The sequence below is a fragment of the Lissotriton helveticus genome, chromosome 5_1, assembly GCF_964261635.1.
Source record: "Lissotriton helveticus chromosome 5_1, aLisHel1.1, whole genome shotgun sequence".
Classification (NCBI taxonomy): Eukaryota; Metazoa; Chordata; class Amphibia; order Caudata; family Salamandridae; genus Lissotriton; species Lissotriton helveticus.
The window spans coordinates 958,599,479-958,621,688 of NC_136065.1; the positions used below are offsets into that span (position 1 = coordinate 958,599,479).

At 45.7% G+C, this 22,210-nt stretch overlaps 1 protein-coding gene across 1 annotated transcript in view; it reads left to right on the forward strand.

Annotated features, from left to right (window-relative positions):
* The window catches only part of CFAP46 (cilia and flagella associated protein 46), a 1,487,057-nt gene that overhangs the window by 972,589 nt on the left and 492,258 nt on the right, over positions 1-22,210 (forward strand). The window lies entirely within an intron of this gene.

The window sequence follows — 22,210 nt, forward strand, 5'->3', positions numbered from 1 at the left end:
CAGATATCTCCAAGGAATAGTCTGGAGAAATCCAAGTGCGCATATCGGTTTGGCCGGCCTGGACTGCCGGACAAACCAACATGGGCACTTTCAGTGCCCACTACTACTCCTTCCCCTGCTGTTAATGCTGTGATCTGGCCCGCCCCAGACTCCGCTGACTCATCAGACTCAGACAAATTGAAGATTACGTTGGCCCAGTTTCTGTCTCCCCTAAATCCAGGAGACTGAGTGGTAGTGTTTGACTAGCAGGACATCTTTTTCAGTGTTTCCATCCTGCAGGCCCACATCTGTTAACTGCAGTGTAAGGTGAGCCACTAGCATTTTCAGTTTGCTGTGATCCCTTTCAGCCTCACCAGTGCCACTCAGGTGTTAACGAAGAGGGTGGCTGTGCTCTGAGCATACTTTTGGAGGTCGGAGTACCAGTCATCCCCTACCTTGATGATTGGCTATTGAAAGTGGGCTACCGCAGTTGGTTGTGGACCGTCTCCAGACTTCCTTACATAGCTGGAGTCCACTTTTAGCATGCCAAAGTCCTACCAGACTCTGTAGATGCTCAGATTCATTGAAGCCACCCTAAATACAGTGCTCTTTCAGGCCTTCTCACTGGATCAACAACTCCAGGCCATTTGGGCTATGATCCCAATGTTTCAGCCTCATTACAGGGTTCTGTGAGGAAGGCTCTGAGGCTTATTGGTCTGCTTGTCCCACTGGACCCACAGATGCATCCTGCTTGCCAACCATGTCTGATGCATCAGTGGGCACAGAAACAAGGTAGCCTGTCAGATTTCAGCCATGTTTTGTAGAAGGCTGCAAAAGATCTGCAGTGGTGACTGCTTGACTGCGATTAGACCAACAGCAGACCCTTCTCCCTATCCCATCCAGAGCTGGCAATAGTGGCAGGTACTTCTCCACTGGATCAGGGAGGTGATCTGGGAGAGGTGGAGATCAGATGGCTCTAGTCTCCGATAGAGACCCACCTCCACATCTTGATGTTGCAGGCCATTTGTTTGGCATTGGAAGCCTTTCTCCCATCAATCAAGGGAAGGCTGGTTCAGGTCCTCAGGGACAACACCACTGCCATGTGGTATTGAAATATGCTGGGTGAGGTCCTGAACCCTATGCTAGGAGACCGTAAGCCTCTGGACCTGGCTGAATCGTCAGGGTAGTTCCCTGCTAATACACGACCTGGCAAGATATATAAACACCTGGGCAGACAAGCTCAGACGGTGACACTTGGCACATCATGAATGTCAGCAGCACCCCAAGGTGCGCACAGCTTCTTCTATAATGAGGAAACTCCTGGATCGATCGGTTCACCACTGATGAGAAGGATCGGTATAAAAACTTGTGTGCTGGAGTCTCCAAGAATATTCTCTCTCTCCCTCCGATGCTTGTAGTGGAGCAGAGGACTCTTGTGTATATACCCACCAATGCCTCTCCTGTCCCGAGTTCAGGAGAAGATCAGGAATGTGTGTGTGTGTGGAATGACCAGCCCAAGTAATCCTTTTAGCTCCGGATTGGGTGGGCATCTTATGGTAACCAGAACCTCAGAGCATAAGCATAGATCCTCCGATCAGGTTCCCACTTTGGCAGGATATCCTGTTGCAGCAGCAGGGTAGAGTCACTCACTCAGGCCTGTGAAATCGATAGCTCCATGCGTGGTGATTGAGTGGTGGCAGTTGACTAAATTAGATCTCTCTCCTGGCATAGTGGATATCATCCTGGCGGTCATTTGTCCTACCAAATGTGTTCACGCCTCCCAATGGGTCCAGGTTGTGGCATGTGTGACACCCATCCCACGGACCCATTGCAGGGCAAACTGTTGGGTGTGCTACTGTTTTTTTCTGTCTTTGGATCAGCAAGGACTTGCAGTGGGCACTAGTAATGGTTAGCTGTCGGGCATTTGCCATTTACCCGACGAGCCATCTTTGTTCAAATCACCCACTGTGATGCGGTTTCTTAAAGGTTTTTTGTACATGTTTCTGCCAAAGCCTTCTGTGATGCCTTAGTGGGACCTCAATTTGGTGCTTACCTTATTTATACTTACCCTGTTTGAGCTATTATTCAGCTGTCCTTTACATTTCTTAACCCTGAAAATAACCGTTTACATTGTGATCACCTCAGCTTGTCATGTGAGTGAGCTTCAAGCACTGTCAGTAATACTCCCCTGCCTCACCTTTTTTCAGGACAATATGTTGTCTCCCATTCAAACTGAACAATCCATCACATTTCCTACTTCCTTTCCCTTTTCCCCATCCCTTGAAAGAAGACGAAATTCCATTGTTTGGATCCTCAGAGTGCCCTGAGCGTTTAAATTGATCACACCAAAAACCACGAAGTGCGCGGTCACCTCTTTGTGGGGTACTTTGGGTAAAGAAGACAAGGCAGAGGACCTTATCCGGATGTATAGTCCTCTATATAAAGATCTGCTACATGTTGGCCAAGACACAGCTCCCTGAGGGATTGAGGGCTCTCTCCCCTAATGCTAAGGCTGCTAGCACTGCACTGGCAAGTGGAATGCCTGCCCTGGATATGTGTCAGGTTGCTATTGGGACATCTGTGCACTCATTTAAAAATAATGATTGGATTAAGAGGAAGGCCAAACAGGAAGGACAATTTGGCTGTTCGGTCCTGCAGGAATTTTTGGTCTGAGTAATTCTGCAGAACCACCACTTTTTTGGTATCTATTCTAGAGGTGAGGAATCTGTGGTTAGAACTATCCATCAGAAGAAAAAGTTGCTTTCCTTCAGTAATGCTGTTTCTGATGGATACATCTGCCAGTGGATTCCTCACCTTGTGAATATCCCCTGCGCCAGCAGGCATTTGGAAATTTTTTGTAGCTCTCCATGCCGACGAGGACGACATCGTAGAACCTTGGCTCCGCCCGCGACTCCGCTGACGTCACTGGAGCCATAAAGCAGCCTCGGCGGCGTGATGACGTCAGTTCCCTTTTTTCCGCGCCGTCGACGCCAACGGTTTTTCTAGGACTCTCCGTTGTTACACTTGATACTTTGTGTTTCTGGCTGTATTCCTGTGTTTCTTCTTGTTTCCTTCGAAGATGTCGCCGAGCAAATCTGTGTTCAAGCCCTGCAGGGAGTGCGGTGGACATATGTCCATTACTGATCCGCACGAAGACTGTGTTTGGTGTTGATCGTCGGACCACGACGCTGATTGATGTCCTTGCTGCAGGAAAATGAAGTCAAAGGCGCTGAAGGAGAGAGAAGCGAAGCTCTTCATGGCTAAGATGAGAAAGAAAAGAAGAGGGGAGGAGAAGGTCGAGGTCTCGCTCCAGATCGAGGTCGAGGTCGGGCTCAAAGTCGTCATCGGGGCATACTTCGAAGGCAAAGAAACATAAGAAGAAGAAGAGGCATTCATCAAGACACCATTCTGACAAGGAAGCGGCGCTGAAGTCGACTTCTCTATCTCAACGTCACAGAAAGGATTTTGTGTCTCCTTCTCTATTAAATCCAGTTTCTCCTGATAAATCGGCTTCGCCTGCAGTCTCTCCTCCTCGATCACCGACGCCAGTTCCTTCACCGGATTCGGTTCATTCTCCGGCTCCAGATCAAGAGATTCCTGTGCTGGATGAGCAGGCGACTCCATTGGTTCCGACATCGGCGCCGGCTGGCCCGAATACGTTAACACCTGCTTTGGATTCAGTCCTGGGAGCCTATCGTCCTTTTCCAGCTCCGGGTCAAGATCCATCGCATTATCTTAATGCCATGTATGGAGTCTTGCACAGAGCTATGTATCCCTCCGGTGCACCTTCGGGTCCCATGGGTCCATTAGCTTTCAATTTGAGGGTTCCTCAGGCCTATGCCCAGGCCCCCATCATGCCTTTTCTTCTGGCAGCCCTGTCTTGGAATTTCCCGGCGCTGAGGACTTTAACGCCGCTCCCAACTTCTCGGGCGCCTTCTGTTCGGCCTCGTTTGGTGCCGGTGGCGCCGTCGGATCCGTGCACGACGCCAGCTCCGAATCCGACAGAGTCGGTTCTGGCTCCATCTACGCCTGTACCTAGGATAAAATCTAGAAGAGAAGCCCAGAGGATCTTAGATGAACAAAGGTACCAGTTAGAGGAGATGGAGGAAGGTGAACTCCAGGACTCAGATGAGTATTTTGCTGAGTTGAGAGAAGCAAGTGTCCTTGATATTTCTCCAGAGTGGGAGCTTTCAGCTGCATCTGATACCCCTTCCAAGGATGTGGCCCCATATCATATGGTGATCAAAAAGTCAGCTGATTTGTTGGACATTCAACTTCCCACTACTGAGTTTATATCGAACATATTAACAGAAGTTCTCCATTCACCTTCTTCTGTTGTTGAGTCTCTATTGCCATTCAATGAGGCAATTATTGACCCTGAGATGGAAGTCGTGCGCAAACCTTTTTCTGCTCCTGCAGTTTCCAAGACTATTGCGAAGATACAGGGTGGCTCCGGGGGATCCAGAATTTGTATTCACTCATCCTTCTACAGAAAGCTTAGTTGTTCGAGCTGCCTGTTTGAAAAGATCTTCAGGTGCATTTCCACAAGTACCTGCGGACAGAGAATCAAAGAAACTTGATCAATCTGCCAAAGAAGTTTTCTCTTCTGCAAGCATGGCATTAAAATCAACTAATGCTACCTGCCTTATGGGTAGATATATCCATGCTTTAATGGATTGAGCTATACAGCTGGCACCTAAGTTGTCCGAGGGCGATAGAAACAATTTTGAGGAAGTGCTGCATGATACCCAGGCTGCAGCACGCCAAGTAATTTAAAGTGGATTAGACACTGCTGACTCTGTTCAAGCCACACTGTTACACCTACCTTTTGATGGTTCAGGACTTTTTGGAAAAAAGGCGGATGCTGCCTTTTTTTGTAAAACAATTTTTATTGCAGATTTAGAAAACATACAGTTATACACACCGATGTGCCCGCCCCTCCCAAATGCCATATACAAATCTTCAATCAGCTCTCTACACAGCCAGCATGCCCACATCCCGGAGGCTGGGCGGCGTCATTTAGCTAGTGCTCCGACCTGATAGTGGCTTAGGGAGGCCAGGATTTTCACTCGGTCAGAAAATGCAATATCTGCTTTTAACTCTAGTATCCCCGTCCCCAATCCCCTAATGTTGAACAGTCCATGTCTGAGGCCAAATAGGTGGGAATAGCGTATGCCATTACCATGTCCTAATTTCCCTTCATTAGTCAACCTGTCCTTTGGTGCATTCACTCTTGGGGTTATGTCCCGCGGGCGCTCAGCCTATCTCATACATATCGAACACAATACTCAGAACATCAGCTCACGCCATCCTACTACCGTAACGTCCCCTTACAACAACATGGGATTCCCCACCCTCCTATCCCACCCCCCCATCAACCTCAACTGGTGTGGACCCGGCTCGTACTGAATATCTCACAAAGGGAAGAGACCATTGTGACCTTATGCGCTATATTGTGTACCTTTAGGAACTTCCTTCCACAACCCTTCACGTTTAGCCCTCTTCAGTTTCTAAACTGTTTTTGAACGTCTGCGTTAGGTCTTCCCATGCCCTCGCCAGCGGATGCTGCCTTGGAGAGATTTAAAGACAGCAAGGCAACAGCTAAATCTCTTGGCTTACAAGCTCAACCTAGAGGCTCAGCTTTTAGAAAATACAGAGGATTTGGGAGGTCGTACTTTCGGACATATAGCCAACCTTGACAGCAGCAACAAAAAAATACGCTATACAAATCCTATAGAGGTAAAAACAGGAGCCGTCCACGAGGCCGTCAACCGTTGTCCTCCTCCTCTTCCTCTACCTCCCCTTCTATTACCGCAGCAAAGCAGCCTTAGATTCCCCATTCCGGATCATGTTGGTCCTGTAGGGGCTCGGCTTACTCATTTTCTGCAAGATTGGGAATCGGTCACAACGGACCTTTGGGTTCTCAATCTTGTGGAGAATGGGTATGCCCTTCCCTTTCGGGAATTCCCTCCGAATTACCCTCCTTGCCAAGGTTCTTGTTCAGAGGAACACCTTCTTCTTCTGCAGGAGGAAGTCCTAACATTATTTAAAAAAGGTGCAATAGTGGTGATTCCAGAGTAGGAAAGGGGTCAAGGATGCTACTCCCAGTATTTCCTGATACCCAAGAAGGATGGCAGGTTACGTCCATTCCTGGATCTCAGGATCTTGAACCTTTTTCTGAAGCAAGAGAAGTTCAAGATGCTCACCCTTGCGCAGGTTCTTCATGCGCTGCAACAAAAGGACTGGATGGTGTCGATCGACTTGCAGGACGCGTATTTTCATATCCCGACCCTGAAGTCGCACAGGAAGTATCTCTGTTTCACGGATGGTTTGCAACACTATCAGTTTGCGGTCCTCCCGTTTGGACTTACTACTGCACCTCGAGTCTTCACCAAGGTGATGGCGGTGGTAGCAGCCCATCTCAGAATATCGGGATCCCAGTTTTCCCCTATCTGGACGACTGGCTTCTCAAAGCAGAGTCTCCAGAGAAGGTGCTTCATCATTTGCAGGTAACAACCCAGCTGTTGTATAAATTGTGTTTTTCAATAAACGTGCCCAAGTCTCACCTGGTGCCCTCTCAGCGCAACCTGTTCATAGGGGCCGTACTGGACACCACAGTTTGTCGAGCATTCCCTCCAACACAAAGGATTCTCGACATTCAGGAAATTATTCACTTGTTTTTCAATGGAGTGGTCGTTCTAGTCCTGTAGGTCCTTCGCCTGCTCGGTCTGTTTGCTTCCTACATTCTGTTGGTCAACCATGCACGCTGGCACATGAAGGCGCTCCAGTGGTGCCTCCGCAGACAGTGGTATCAACACAACGGAGATCTCAGGGAGTCAATCACGTTCTCCAGAGAAGCTGCAGCGGATCTGTCTTGGTGGAGCGTGGTGGGCAATCTGTCTCAAGGAAAGCCCTTCCATCTCCCTCCATCGGCGGCAACATTGATAACGGATGCATCCACTCTAGGGTGGGGTGCTCATCTGGGGGACCTGGAGATCAAGGGGCTTTGGTCTCCAGAGGAAAGGTTGCTTCACATCAACCTTCTAGAGTTACAGGCGATACGTTTGGTGCTCAAGGCCTTCCTCCCTTCCCTTCGCGGTCAGTCAGTTCAAGTACTGACGGACAACACTACCGCGATGTGGTATGTCAACAAACAGGGAGGAGTGGGGTCGCATTGTCTCTGCAGAGAGGCTCTGCATCTCTGGTCCTGGGTTCAGTACCATCAGATTTGTCTGATAGCAAATCATCTGGCCGGAGTTCTGAACGTGCGTGCAGACAGTCTCAGTTGGCAGTTCTCCGCCGACCAGGAGTGGAGGCTTCATCCAGAGGTAGTTCGTCACATCTTTCGGATGTGGGGAACCCCTCAGGTGGACCTGTTTGCCACTCACCAGAATGCTCACTGCCCGTCATTCTTCAGTCTCCAGTATCAGATGCAGGGAGCTTTGGGGGATGCGTTTCAGTTGAGTTGGGGTTCACAACTCCTTTACGCATTTCCTCCCATACCTTTGATTCCTCGGGTTCTGAGGAAGGTTCGCCAAGACCGGGCCCAAGTTATATTGATCGCTCATGATTGGCCAAGAAGGGTGTGGTACACGGATCTTCTCCACCTCTCCTCGTGCCCTCCGCTGCGTCTACCTCTCAGGGCAGATCTCCTCTCTCTGTCACAGGGGCAGGTTTAACACCCCCACCTCCAGAGCTTGCAGCTTCATGCCTGGAGATTGAACGGGGCAATCTAAATTCTTTCTCTCTCCCGCCTGACGTGGTGGATATGATTCTTTCACCCAGGCGTCTTTCCACCAAGTCTATTTATTCGTATAGGTGGTCTAAATTTGTCTCATGGTATGGAGAGAAGTCTATTGACCCCTTAAGGGCTCGTTTATCCAACATTCTTCAGTTTGCTCTTTCTTTAGCCCAGTAGGGTTTTGCCGTAGCTACTGTGAAAGGCTATTTATCAGCCTTGTCGGCATTCCTTTGTTTACCGGATCAGCCATCCTTATTTAAATCACCTATTGTGTTACGATTCATTAAGCGCCTCACAAACAAATTTCCGCCCACTCCATTTATTGTGCCTCAATGGGATTTAAATCTTGTCTTAACCTACTTGATGGGTTCTCCTTTTGAGCCTTTGCACAAGTGTCCTTTGAGGCTGTTGTCTTTTAAAACATTATTTTTGGTTGCTATTACCTCAGCAAGGAGGGTAAGTTCGCTTCAAGCTCTGAGTTCAAAATCCCCATTCTTGACCATTCATGATGAAAGAATGGTACTTAGGACTAGGGCTGCTTTTCTGCCTAAAGTGGTAACTCCTTTCCATTTGGGACGATCCATTACCCTTCCTACCTTCTATCCTGTGGGCTTTGCTGGCTGCAGAAAAGGTAGAGTGGTGCACAAGCGCACTCTTTCAAGATGGATTATCTTGTGCATCAAGATCTGTTGCTCTTTGACCGGTAAGGATCCTCCAGAAGGTATAAGAGCTCACTCTACTAGAGCAAAGTTTTCAACAACTGCTTTGTCTAGAGGTGTACCTGTAGAGGACATTTGTAGAGCGGCAACTTGGGCCTCCCTCCACACTTTTGCAAAGCATTACTGCTTAGACTCCGAGGTGAGGAGGAACGGCCATTTTGCGCGTTCTGTTCTCCAAGACTCTCTGGTATAGAAGGGTGGACACCCTCCTCTGGGAGAGGGGACTTCTGTGGGACTCTATTCACAAGGTGAGGAATCCACTGGCAGATGTATCCATCAGAAGAACAAGTTACTTACCTTCCGTAACACTTTTTCTGGTGGATACAGTATCTGCCTCTGGATTCCTCACTGGCCCACCCGCCTCCCCGTTGTCCACCCTTGTATACCTACAATGTTGATTTAGTCTTCTTTACTTTCAATGAAAGTGTTTTACTGTAATGTTTTCACACTGTGTGTGTAGTTTGAATGCTGTGTACTATGTATACTGTACATTTTTATGTCGGTCCGTCCGTGTGCCTCGAGGGCACGGAAAAAAGGGGGGAACTGACGTCATCACGCCGACGAGGCTCCTTTATGGCTCCAGTGACGTCAGCGGAGTTGCGAGCGGAGCCAAGGTTCTACGAGGTCGTCCTCGTTGGGATTGAGAGCTACAAAAAATTTCCGAATGGCTGCTGGTGCAGGGGATATTCACAAGGTGAGGAATCCACAGGCAGATACTGTATCCACCAGAAAAAGTGTTACCGAAGGTAAGTCACTTGTTCTTGGGATGGATGCTCAAACCACTGATTCCTCACCACCCTCCAACCTCTCCATTCTGTGGAATGAACTCTTCTTTATTTAACAAGGTCCCAATTTAGACATCTGCAAACTGGAACAAACAATTTGTTTTTGTATCTATGTCCGAGGGCGCCATCCGTTTCCAGAAAGAAACAGACATCAACACACTTGGGTGGCGACTATATGCGATCCAGTCATCACTTCTGGTGACTCAGTAGAGTCGATGAGGAGCTGCACAACACCCCCTACTAGCTCACAGGGCTATGATGAAAATTCTTCCATATCCTATCTGGCTCTTTGAGATATTCTAAAGGTGAGGAATCTGCGGTTAGGTGAAGTATCCACCAGAAGGAGCATTAGTGAAGTCAAGTAATTTGTTTGTAATAGTAGTAATCTTAACTTTATGACAGGGACGTGACTGGATGTTCTCTTTGAACTTTCATGACACATACTTCATCATCCTTATTGCTTAGAAGCACAGAAAGTATTTTGAGATTCACTGTGTGAGCGCTCCACTTCCAGGTCTCTTCTCTACCATTTAGCCTACCCACAGCTCATCTAATTTCATGAAGGTGATGGTTTATTTATTTAATTTATGTAAAGAGTTTTATATAGCGCTGGCTAGACCCAAAAGTATCAGAGCGCTTTACATAAGGTTCCAAAAAGTTGCAAAAATTACATCCGTTACAAATCACACAATATACCAATGAAAACAATTAAGTATCATAGAGGACGAGGTTCATGGAGTGAAGAAAGGTAAGGGGGTAGGGAAAAGGAGTAGGTGGGAGATATGTCAGAGAGACGAAGGGAACGTCTGTCTAAGGACCGGCTGGGTAGGAGAGGGCCGAGGGGGGAAGTCCATGGCCCATCTCCTCAATAGCTATCAGGTAGCTCCACTGTGCATCAGCCATTTCGCTAAGTCTCCAAGGAAAAACATTAAAGAAGACGAAAAGAAAGGAGCATAGAGGGAGAAGGGGGAGGGGTGTAGGGCTGGGAGGGGGGTACGACGGAGAGACTAAGGAAAGTCTACCCAAAGTCCGGCTGGGTAGGTGGCGGCCGAGGTGGAGTCTGCAGCCCATCTCCTCTTTAGCTATCAGGTAGCTCCACTGGGCATTGGTCAAATAGCTAAGTCTCCATGGGCACGTTAAATGGTTCATTTGCAACACAAAAGCATACACTTTTATCCCTGTCTGGATGACAGGCTTCTGTAGGGATTCAGTCCGGGAATTATTTTGTACAGTATTTCAACTCCGGTCACTCTGTAATTCAATCTGGGTTTTCAGTAAACACATTTTAGATGCCTCGTCCCTGATTTTAAGGTTTGATTTATTAAGGAAATACTTGACTTAAGTCAAATGCGAGTATATGCTTTGATAGAAGGGGTTGCATTGTTGTCAGAGGATGATCTTCAGTTTTCATTCAAATGAAAGCAAACTGCACATTCTGTCCTCAGGTTGTTAGGTCTAGTGGCATCTTGCATTTTCCCATCACAAACCAGGATACAAATAAGTCTGCTTCACTGGGAGTAGAGTCTGCAATGGAATCAGTTTTTACAGCAGTCTGAAGTGTTCTGGCCTGACTGCTCAGAGACAGCTTGCTTCACCTGAACCATGGATGGGTTCTACATCGCAACACACACACTCTCTATATATAGTTTCCTGCAACCTGAGCTGTTAGCTTTGTCTCCTGACCAGCTTCCTCTTTTTGAAGTTTTATTAACAGACAAAAGGCATTCTACGATAGATCTCTTCAAACATTTTCGAATTGGCTCTATAATAATACTTGACCCTCTTCATGCTGACAGTTAAAATTATACTAATTATATTCATTATATTAATTTTGGTTATTAAAAAGGAAGGTTTAGATTTGCAGAAGGTTTATTTTGTCAGGTCGACATGGCATATCCTGTGTTTCTTGCTGAGAAAGTCCTTTGCATTTGTGAAATGTAGCAACTTGTTCAGTGTGCTTTTTTCCTCCCAAACAAGGTTGTTTATTTTGGTTAGCAGCTGTTGCTCAGTTTTTGAAGAATCTTTATAATAGGTTTCCTTTGTTGCCTCTTAACGAAATTTGTTTGGTTCTTTTGTTTCTCATGGGGACCTTCTTTCGAGGTCTTGCATTTTTGTCACTGTAAGTTACCTTCTTGGAATCCACAAAGTTAGCTAGGTGTGTGAGTGAGCGTCAACTCTTTCTGCTTCAGCTCCATTCATGTTCTCCAACGACAAGGTCATGCTGAAGATTTTCCCCCTGAAGATAGCCTTTGGGGTGCGTTACTCACAAGTAAATTGTCTGTCAGCTTTCTTTCCTCATTGCCATCCCACCAAGGATGAAGTGTGGTTTCCTTGCATAAACACTTGTAGTGATATTAGGCATTATCAGCTAGATTCATCAAGCCGAAAACGGCTCGCAAAGGGCCAGATTCTGAGAATCTGGCCCTTTGCAAGCGCAATTTTTGCATTTGGGATTCATCATCTCAAATGCAAAAATCGCTAATAGCAAATTCGCAAATTTGCGAGGAATAGCATTTAAGGAATCTCTATTTGAGATTCCTTAAATGCAATTCATTACCCATTTTTAAATTGCGATTTCGCAATTTTTGGCTGCTATTTACCACGAAGTCTGACTTTTTCTCAGTTGCATGTTACACACACACACATGTCCTTTGCACATGTGTGTGCGCAACACCTGTGTACATTTGCTTTTATGGGGTGCTACAGGGTGTCCTTTGGACACCCCTGGCACCCTTGAAATCTCATCCTTATTTGCGATTAGCAAATTGCCAATCGCAAATAAGGAATAACTCCCCATTCATTCCTATGGGCCTCTAGGCCCATAGGAATGAATGGGAAGTTATTCCTTATTTGCGATTAGCAATTTGCTAATCGCAAATAAGGATGATGTAGTAATCGCAATATTTTGTGCCAATCCAACATGAATCCCGTTTTGCAAGTCCTTAATAGCAATTCCTTAATAATCGCTATTAAGGACTCGCAAAACGGGACTATGATGAATCTAGCTGTATATTCAGAGTACTCAATTTTTCAGAAAATCTCCGACATCCTTTTTGTGGGTTTCCAGGGTGCTAAATATGATAAATCTAACAGGAAGAAGACTGTTTTTATATTGCTTTATTTCGCTATTAGGCATTGCGATAAATTTGAAAACAAGCATCCTTAGGAGGGTTTTCAAGCTCACTCTACCACAGGGAGGGTTGTCACATTTGCCCTTTTAAGAGGGTGTTAGCCTATTAACTTGATAAGAGTTTCATCTTTCAGAAATTTGAAAATAATTACTGGGATTGTAAGAAAAAAAATTCTGAAGTTTGCAGGCCCAAAATAAACGAAAGATACTTAGTACATTTCAGGTGACAGCAGTTTAATTAAAGAGGTTGCACAACCAAAGCAACCAAAGGACAAGGGGGCAGATTAGCAAGAAGCTGTGTTAACATTATCGCCGCTAAAGTGGCGATAATGGTCTTTTTTTTTTTTGCAGAGTTTTATATAGCGCGAACTAGACCCGAACCGAATCAGGTATCAGAGCGCTTTACATAGCACCAGTTACGTTACATGAGGACGGACATACATTCATTTTTAGGCACGGGGAGATTAAGTGATTTGCCCAGAATCACAGGAGGTTTTGGCGTCGTTACCGAGACTCGAACCCAGATCCCCAGGTCCGAGGTCGAGCGTCCGTAGAGAATTCCCATATAAGCACAAGTTCACACCAGAGCATGGGCTTCTATGGGAATTCACAAAGGCATATTATAAAGCCCATTATCGCCGGTTTAGCAGCAGTTTTCTGCAGCTAAAGCGGCGATAATGTTAACGCCGTTTCTTGTTAATACGCCACTAGCTTTGTAAGAGTTATGGAATATTTAGAATATGCTTTGAAAGTACTTGAGATTGAGTCTCACAAGAGTGGCTGAGGGGAAAATCTCATGTTTCATATTGCTTCTTGTTAGACCTAACATCCTCGGCGGGGTATTCACCCAGAATATTTTGCCTTCACTCCCTGGTTTTTGGCTGAACTAGTTTTTCTTGGAAATTGGGCACTGTGCACTTTACCCCTGCTAACTAGAGCTAATGTGCTTGTGCTCGCTCCCTAAAGCATGGTAACTTTGCCCAACACCTTATAGGAACATTTAATTTACTTGTATGCCCTAGTATATGGTACTGCCTGTACCCATGCCCTGTAAATTAAATGATTCTAGAGGGAAGCAGCAGGCATTGTGCCACACACTAAAGTAGCACTGCAAAATATGTCTCAGGCCTACAACTGTAGCTAGTAGTGCAGTTTTAAATTGCCATGTCGACCTGACAAAATAAACCTTCTGCAAATCTAAACGTTTCTTTTTAATAACCAATGGTTGCCCCTAAACTAGGCCCTAACTACTCAATGGGCAGAGTGCATGTCATTTTAAAAAGTGGGTCATGTGTGTTTAAGTTTTACATGCCCCGATAGTAAAAAAATCCTAAAGCCATTTTTCACTGTTGTAAGGCATTTCTTTCGCATGAACTATTACTGGGTTAACTTTATTACATTTAATAAGTTCTGACTTCATATTGAAAGCAGATATAGATATGTGGTTTACACTCAAATGTATTGCAATATAAAATCCTCTGTAATGGTGAAGTCGTATTTTAAGTTTTAAGTAATTTTGAAAATGTAACTTCTAAGGAAGATGGCATTTTCTTGTCCAACCCAACTGTGCCTCTTTGCCAGTGCCCAGGGTCACATGACTGTGGATGGCTCTTCTGTTGTGGACTGTGTATTGCTTCTGGGCAGTAAGACAAAGGAAGCCTATGTGTGAGGAGACAGGGTCTCCCTGACAGGATTGCTGGGGAGTTGCTGTACTGCCAAAGGACCCTGTCTGCAGCACACACAAAGAAACCTGACACCAGGCCTGGCTTTGCCTTTGGCACCCTAGACAGATTGGAGCCAGGACAAGGAGATGGTGAAGAACTGTCCAGAACCGGTTTTGGGGGTAGGTCAGGGAATTCCAGGACACAAAGGCTGGTACCAGGTATAAAAACGGAACCTTCAAAACCTACCACAGCTGTCTTGTGAGTGTCAGACACGCCTGTACTATTGTGTTTGTCAACCTGACGCCATGAAATCAGTTTTTAAAAATACGTTTTAAATAGTGTATTTTACATTTGATATTTGCTGTCACTTACTGTTCAGTTCCCTTCACGCTCCTAACGCCGCACTCCTAGGGGCAACAGGGGCCCATTCCAATACAGGGAAGTCTGGGCTCGATACTCCAGCCTGCCCGCCCCGTTCCGACTCGGCAATTAGTGTCGTTGAGCAGAGGGCGGACAGGTAAGAGCCAGACCTACTTCCGGTCGGAGCAGCGGTTAGCGCTCTAGGCTTTTCCTCGGAAGGGCTATTTAGACAGCAGACATTCGCCGGCTGACTGCGTTAGGGAGGACGGTGGCAGAGTCTCCCCGACCCGCTTGACGCCAGCACAGCTGTCTTGTGAGTGTCAGACACGCCTGTACTATCGTGTTTGTCTACCTGACGCCAGGAAATCAGTTTTTAAAAATACGTTTTAAATTGTGTATTTTACATTTTATATTTGCTGTCACTTACTGTTCAGTTCCCTTCACGCTCCTAACGCCGCACTCCTAGGGGCAACAGGGGCCCATTCCAATACAGGGAAGTCCGGGCTCGATACTCCAGCCTGCCCGCCCCGTTCCGACTCCGCAATTAGTGTCGTTGAGCGGAGGGTGGACAGGTAAGAGCCACACCTACTTCCGGTCGGAGCAGCGGTTAGCGCTCTAGGCTTTTCTTCGGAAGGGCTATTTAGCCCTTCCCTGGCTCTGAGCGTGCAGCGATCGCGCGCAGGGGTGCGCCTAAGAGCGTGCCTAAGACAAGCCGAAGAGAAGCCCGTCTGCGCCCGTCCGCGACTGGACGGGGCCAGGGGCCATGGGCTCTGCTTCAAAGGACTTAGATGCAATTATGAGACATAGGGCTAGATGTAGGTAATTCCCATTTACAGACTCTTAAATACCAAATTTTACCGATTCGGTATTTAAGAGTCTGTAAATGGGAAGGGGGCAGATGTAGGTAATTTTAAAATCTGAATTACCGAATCTGTAAAATTCGGTATTTACCGATTCTGTAAATACAGAATCGGTATTTCCCATTGATTCCTATGGGCTTTGAAGCCCATAGGAATCCATGGGAAATACTGATTCTGTATTTACAGAATCGGTAAATACCGAATCCTGCAAGGGTGCAGGTGGTGTCACTTTGACACCCTCTAGCACCCCAAGTACAGGCTTGTGTGCCATGTGGCACACATACATGCCCTAAGGGCATGTCTGTGTGTCACATTGCACAGGTGTGCATGCACAGATGTGCATGCACACCTGAATTCGGTATTTTACCACACAATAGGATTGTGTGGTAAAATACAGACTCTTAAGGGCCTGTGGCACTGTAAAGTGTGCCACCTACATTTGTAATTACAGAATCTGTATATTTACAGATTCGGTAATTTACAGAATCGGTAATTTTACCGAATCGGTAAATATACTGATTCTGTAATTTTAAGCCCCCTACATCTGGAAACTCTAATACCGGTCGGAAACGGCCGAAATCGGCCGTTTCCGACCGGTATTAGGGCTCCTACATCTGGCCCATAGTCTCTGGTACTCATCCCAGGCGCTTAAAGATCTGCAGCCAGAACCTCTGGTAGGTTGTGTTGTGCATTCTCAATTATGCCCCGAAGGCCCATTCTCATGCCTACATTGTTGCTTTCAGGCATCTTTTACTAATCCGGATACTGGTGGTATTGCCGAGAAAACCAAGTTACCTATTAGGCCCTGTTCTCAAATATCTCCCTCCAGTTCTTCCATCAGTTTTAATATTGAGGAAACCCCGCCAATGAACAGTTTAAAAAGTTTTCTTTTAAACATTCGTTCCCTACCAAAGCACCATCTTGAATTTTGGGATCTGGTTAATACTGTAAAACCAGATATCTGTTTCCTCACAGAAACTTGGTTAAAGCCCCACACAGTTCCTGCCATTACGCTAGGGGTTCCGAAGGGATATAAGGTCCTCAAATTAGATCGTCCTGTCAAAACCGGGGGAGGCATTGCTATAGTATATAGAGAAGAGGGTTTGAAGATCTCTCTGCTAGAACAAAGAAGTTGTCCCATGATGGAAATTATGGTCTTCAAGATCAATTCCACCCCTAGAACTCACTGGAAGGGGGCGTTAGTATACCGTCCCCCGGGGTCAAGTGCGGGCTTCTCACTTTCTCTAGTGGAATTTCTGGCTCCATATTTAAAAGCCAAAGAAGATTTTATTCCCCTTGGAGATTTTAATGTTCATGCAGGCCTCCCTAGTCACCCCGATACTGCATTATTACTCTCAGATCTTACAATATTAGGGTTAGAGATTCAAAATAAGGGTCCCACACACATTGGTGGACATACTTTCGACCTAATTTTCACCAATTGCTCTAAAATTAAATATTGGTCAGCGTCTCAAGTGAGCTGGTCTGACCATCATATGGTTGAATTATTTTTCTGCGGTCTTGCTATACCACATCAAAAATTTCTCCCCGCTATTTTGCGGAGATCGTGGCATAAAGTAACACCAGATGAACTACAGAGGGTCTGGAAGGAACCCATCATCACAGAGATAGATAATGTTGAGTCCGGCTCAACCAAGTACAATAAAGCTCTTCTAGAAGCAGTGAATCTATTGGCGCCACTGAAGCTACACAAACAGCATCCAGTATCCAAACAACAGATATGGTATACTGAAGAACTTAGAGGGGAGAAGCAGAAGTGTAGAAAGCTCGAAAAAGCTTGGAGAAAATCACACATGGAAGCTAGTAAGAAAGAGTATATTGATGCCCTGGCCTCCTACCACAAAACCTAATGATGGCCAGGAGGAGCTGTCTTGCTTCACAATTGGCTGAAGCAGGCAACTCTTCCAGAGAACTCTATAAGATCCTACAGTCCTTCATAAAACCTGTGGCCTGCGAGAGTCCAGATGACTTCTCTCAAGCCCTGTGTGATGAAATATAGCTATTCTAAGCTAGAGCTTATCTATGAGAAAATCAAGCAGTCAGGGATTGTTGGGAGTAATACCGCCAGCTCCTCCCCGACATTACCTATTTCATCTCCGCCATCCGCGTGTGCTAATATTTTACTTACCACATTTACAGAGATTAATCTTCCCAATGCTACCTCCCTGGCCAGTCAAATTAAAACAGGATCTCCTTCAGATCTTTTGCCAGCAAAGATGGTGGGCTCTCTAGGGAATCTGCTCCTACCTGGAATTCAAACTGTGATCAATCTCTCTCTTAGAGAAGGACATGTGCCAGGTGAATGGAAGAGAGCGGTAGTGAACCCTATTAGAAAGAACGCAGCCCTGTCATGGTCAGACCTTTCCAACCTCCGTCCTATCTCCCTACTTCCTCATATCAGCAAGATGACCGAGAAACATGTGAATACCCATCTGTCTAAGTTTATCGAGGCAGCGGGTGGTCTGGACCATTCTCAATCTGGGTTCAGACCTAACCACAGCACCCAGTCGGCCCTCCTCTCCGTGACCAATACCATCAGGATGGCACAGGATAGAGGGGGCTCTATGATCTTGGTGCTGTTGGATTTGTCCGCTGCCTTTGACACGGTTTCACATAATATTCTTCTCGGTCGTCTGCGGAAGGTGGGGATAGGCGGCTCGGCTCTGGCCTGGCTTAAGAGCTTTCTCTCGGGCCGATCACAAACCGTCAGGTTGGGCTCCCATCAATCGATCTCAAGGGAGCTCACTCAGGGGGTTCCACAGGGCTCATGCCTAAGCCCCACACTTTTCAATGTGTATGTGGCCCCCTTGGCGGATATTGTGAGAGAATATGGGTTCACTCCAGTATCGTATGCTTACGATACTCAGCTTCTGTTCCCATTCCGTACCCTGACACCGGCAATTGAACATGCATTTGCCACCGGTATGAGAGCAGTATCTGACTGGATGGCCTCCAATTGCCTACAATGCAATGTGAGCAAGACGGAGGTCATGCTTTTTGAAGAAGCCCCCCTCCTGTGGTTGCCTGAGTGGTGGCCCCTGGATCTAGGATCTGCTCCTTGCCCTAAGCAGATAGTAAAAAACCTTGGGGTACGGCTTGACCAGGCGTTATTACTAAAGGAACATGTGAATCTGGTGGCGGGAACCTGTTTCAGGACCATTGGGCTCCTGAGGCGTGTGTTCCCATTCCTGGATGATTGCTACAGGAAAACGCTGGTTCAGACACTGGTCGTCAGTAGATTGGATTACTGCAATGGACTACTCCTATCTGCCAACGAGGAACAACTGAGTCGTCTGCAGGTGGTCCAGAATACTGCGGCCAGATTAATTCTCGACGCTCCCCCCAGGTCCTCTTCACGCCCCCTTCTGCATAAACTCCATTGGCTGCCTATTCGCCAGCGAATTGAGTTTAAAGTGTGTTGTGTAATCCACAGATGTCTTCATGGATCTGGCCCTAAATATCTGGCTGAATTATTCCGGCTGTATATTCCGACCCGTTCATTGCGCTCCAGCAACCAATTATTGCTGCAGGTCCCTCGTATTAAGAAGGCAAGACAAGGGGGTCGTGCCCTGTCCTATAAGGGCCCTACTCTGTGGAACACTTTGCCCCTCATTTTAAGACAAATTACTAACATTTATGCCTTCAAGAAATCCCTGAAGACTCATCTGTTTCCGGCTGTGTAAGATCTAGGGCTCTCTATGACTATGTTTCTGATCTGGCATCTTGGAAGATCATAAGCGCGGAGATACCCTTCGGGGTCGATTCCTGCACTATAGAAGAACATAAATAAATAAATAAATAAATACCATAAGAACATTTATGGACTTGTGATAGATTCAGAAGAACTGCCTTGCTGTCTAAAAAAGGAAGATTGGACCTGCTTGCCTTGATCCCAGGTTACCCAGAGTGACACCAAGGGTCAGTTGGCATGTGCCCTGCGTGAGCTACAAGGATAGAACACGCTTGTAGAGGCCTCTCTGCAACTGCCCAGCTAATCTGCACCAACAGGACCTGCCTGAGCCCTACTGCTGGTCTTTTCTGGAGTGAGGCTGATCCCCAAGAAGTTCCTCTCTCCAGGTCCTGGATCCTTGGCTGCCATTAGTGAAACTCCTCTTCAAGACAAGGTGAAAATCCTGAAGTTTGGACTCCTCACAAACGCTAAATGACCTCTTCACATCTTCGTGCTACAACAATGACCTTCCACGTTGCTCAACCTGCTCCTCTCGTCGTAAACCTTCTCCTCTTCACAGCCCCCTCTAATGTGTGCAGAACTCTTTGCGCCAGACTTCAGAAGCTAGTTCATCAGCTGGAACTACCCTGGTCGATGTCTCTGACCCGCACTCCATTGTGGTCAGACTGTACATGTGACTTTTCTTCAGTCTATCGCAACCATTTAACTGCGAGTGGCGCTATCTGCTTTTTGGTGCTATTTTTACTTAGAAATCTAAATGTCAATATCTGCAGATCTACAGCTGAGTTTTTTGTCGTTTTGGTGTTATTTCATTTGTTGAAATGTACTTTATGTTCCTAAATTGGTTTAGGATTTTTCTTACATTGTGTTTCCACTGTCTTGCTGTTTGTGTGCTGTATAAATACTTTACAATTGCCTCTAAGCTAAGTGCCTGCTTTTGTGCAAAGCTACCAGAGGGTTAAGCACAGGTTAGTTTACTGACTCTTTTGGTTCACCCTGACAAGGATTGTGATTATTATGTGAGTTGGACTTCCACCCCTCTCAACTAATAACCCCATTTCCTAACTTCCGAATCCCACAACTACAAGATTAAAGCATAAACAATTAATATTACATATACGTAAGAGTTCCTTAAAATACCATCAGACACTAAATAATGAAGACGATGAATTCAATTGACATTGAAGTTTAAAATAAAATATGTGAGAAACAGGGAGCGAATTCTTACTGGAAATGGAAAAAGGAGTTTCCTAGAATATTATTGTCAAAGATTGTGTTGTTAAAAGTCTTGACCTCATTTTCTATATGTGGCTCTGCGTTTCCAATACGGAAAATAGTAATGGAAGAAACTGACGATAGTGCGTCAGCGAGGGAGTTATATGGACTCAGTCGTCGTCACATCCGATGGACGGTGTTGATAAGGAGTAGCGCAACGCCGTCTGCCAGCGTGCAAACGTGCAGTGGGAAAACATTTCGGGATCCAGTCTCACGCCTGGAGAGAGTTCTAAAGAAATTAATCTGCGGCTAGATCCTGTCTCTACCAGATATTGCGTTACCAAAGATAAGTGACTTGTTCATTCATCCAACATTTGCAAGAATGTATAAATGAAAGTCTCATATTCATGCTCAACAGTATACTTCTAGACAATCTCAACATAGACTGGGAAATGCTAACAACCAACACTTCCTAACACAAAGCAACATAACTGTAACTGAATGGTCTGACCTCCAGCTAATATCCTTTCTTTTAATCATAACAGTTTGAATCCTCACGCAATTAGGTAACAGAAAATCAAACGGTTACCCCATCAACAGTGAAAACATGCCACCTATGCCCTCCAAGAGCATATCGCTTCTTAGCTCGAGCATCTGAATGCCCACAGGAACATTGATGATGCCACTCTTGATTGAGAAAATCACAACAGCCACTTAGGACAACCTATTCCCGCAGCTATTTAGAATTTCTTTTATAAGACCCACCCAACCATGTTTTTAAGAATCCCTAGCACTAACAAGAAATAGGTGCAGGAAAAGTAAATTGAAAAGTGAAACAGTCATATTTACTACAAAGTCAGAAATATAACAAAAGAATTCAAAACTGCCCTATCCACTACCAAATCAACCTAATTCAGGAGCAGAAAAAGTCATTTTCCAATGCCACACTGTCAGAGAAAATTAACCTGATAAGAAATTACTTTGACCTGAAAGGCTCCTCCATCCATTCATTTTCCGCTAAAATGTGTGCATGCTTAGAACTCCTGCTCACCCATCACCATACAGAATCTCACTGCATCCATAAAAGAGCCTAAATATGGCAAACTATTTACATGACACCATTCCAGCCAAAACAATCAAGGCAAACTTCCACTTCTGCCACGATACATGGTGCAATTTGATCAATAGCTTCCGCTACCAAGGTATCATCCCAACTACACTGAAGACCAGTCAAAACACCTCATAATATAAAATCCCAAGCTTGACTTTTCTGAATCTTCAAATGATCATCTGATATCCAATCTGCCATGGCTAGGTAAAGCCATAGAAAATACAGTGGCTACCCAACTAAATAATCAAATCTCAAAAAAATGCCTCAAAGCAAACTATCAATAAGAATGTCTACTGTGCTACCTGCACGAGAACTGCAATTTAAAAATATTGGAGAACATAATCAACTTCAACGTCTTGAACAAAGGTGAGTCATGCCTGTTGGACTTGTCTACAGCCTTTGACACAGTTGATCATTGAAGACTGCAGCAGACTTTTGATCATGGCATGTACTTTCATGACAAGGTTCGAACGTCGTTCAAATCCTTCTTGACCAGCAGATCCTTACTACTGAACATCAAAGACAAATCCACCACTATTTCCAAAATGCTCTGTGGAGTCCCACAACTTTCTGGGTAACTCCCATGCAATGTATGTAGGGTGGCAGATCCCCTCCAAACTTGGAGATGTAAGGTAAGGTGCGCCTCCATGGGTAAAATATTTTTTTCCCATGGAGGAAAAAAAATGAAAAGAACATAAGTGCTTTTGCTCATTAGACCAGGCTCATTTGCCACAGTGTGTGATTGTATGGTATCTGGAATTACACATTGGTGAAATGGAGGATGGGTGAATATGTGACATGACAATATCAGTAGTTTGCTTGAAATATTTATGACTTCCAAAAAGTACTGCACTCTATGTAGGAATACTGTTACAATGTTTTTATGAATTGCCCTCAGTTTCTTCCTCATTTTTTCACTGTTTTGTCTTCATCA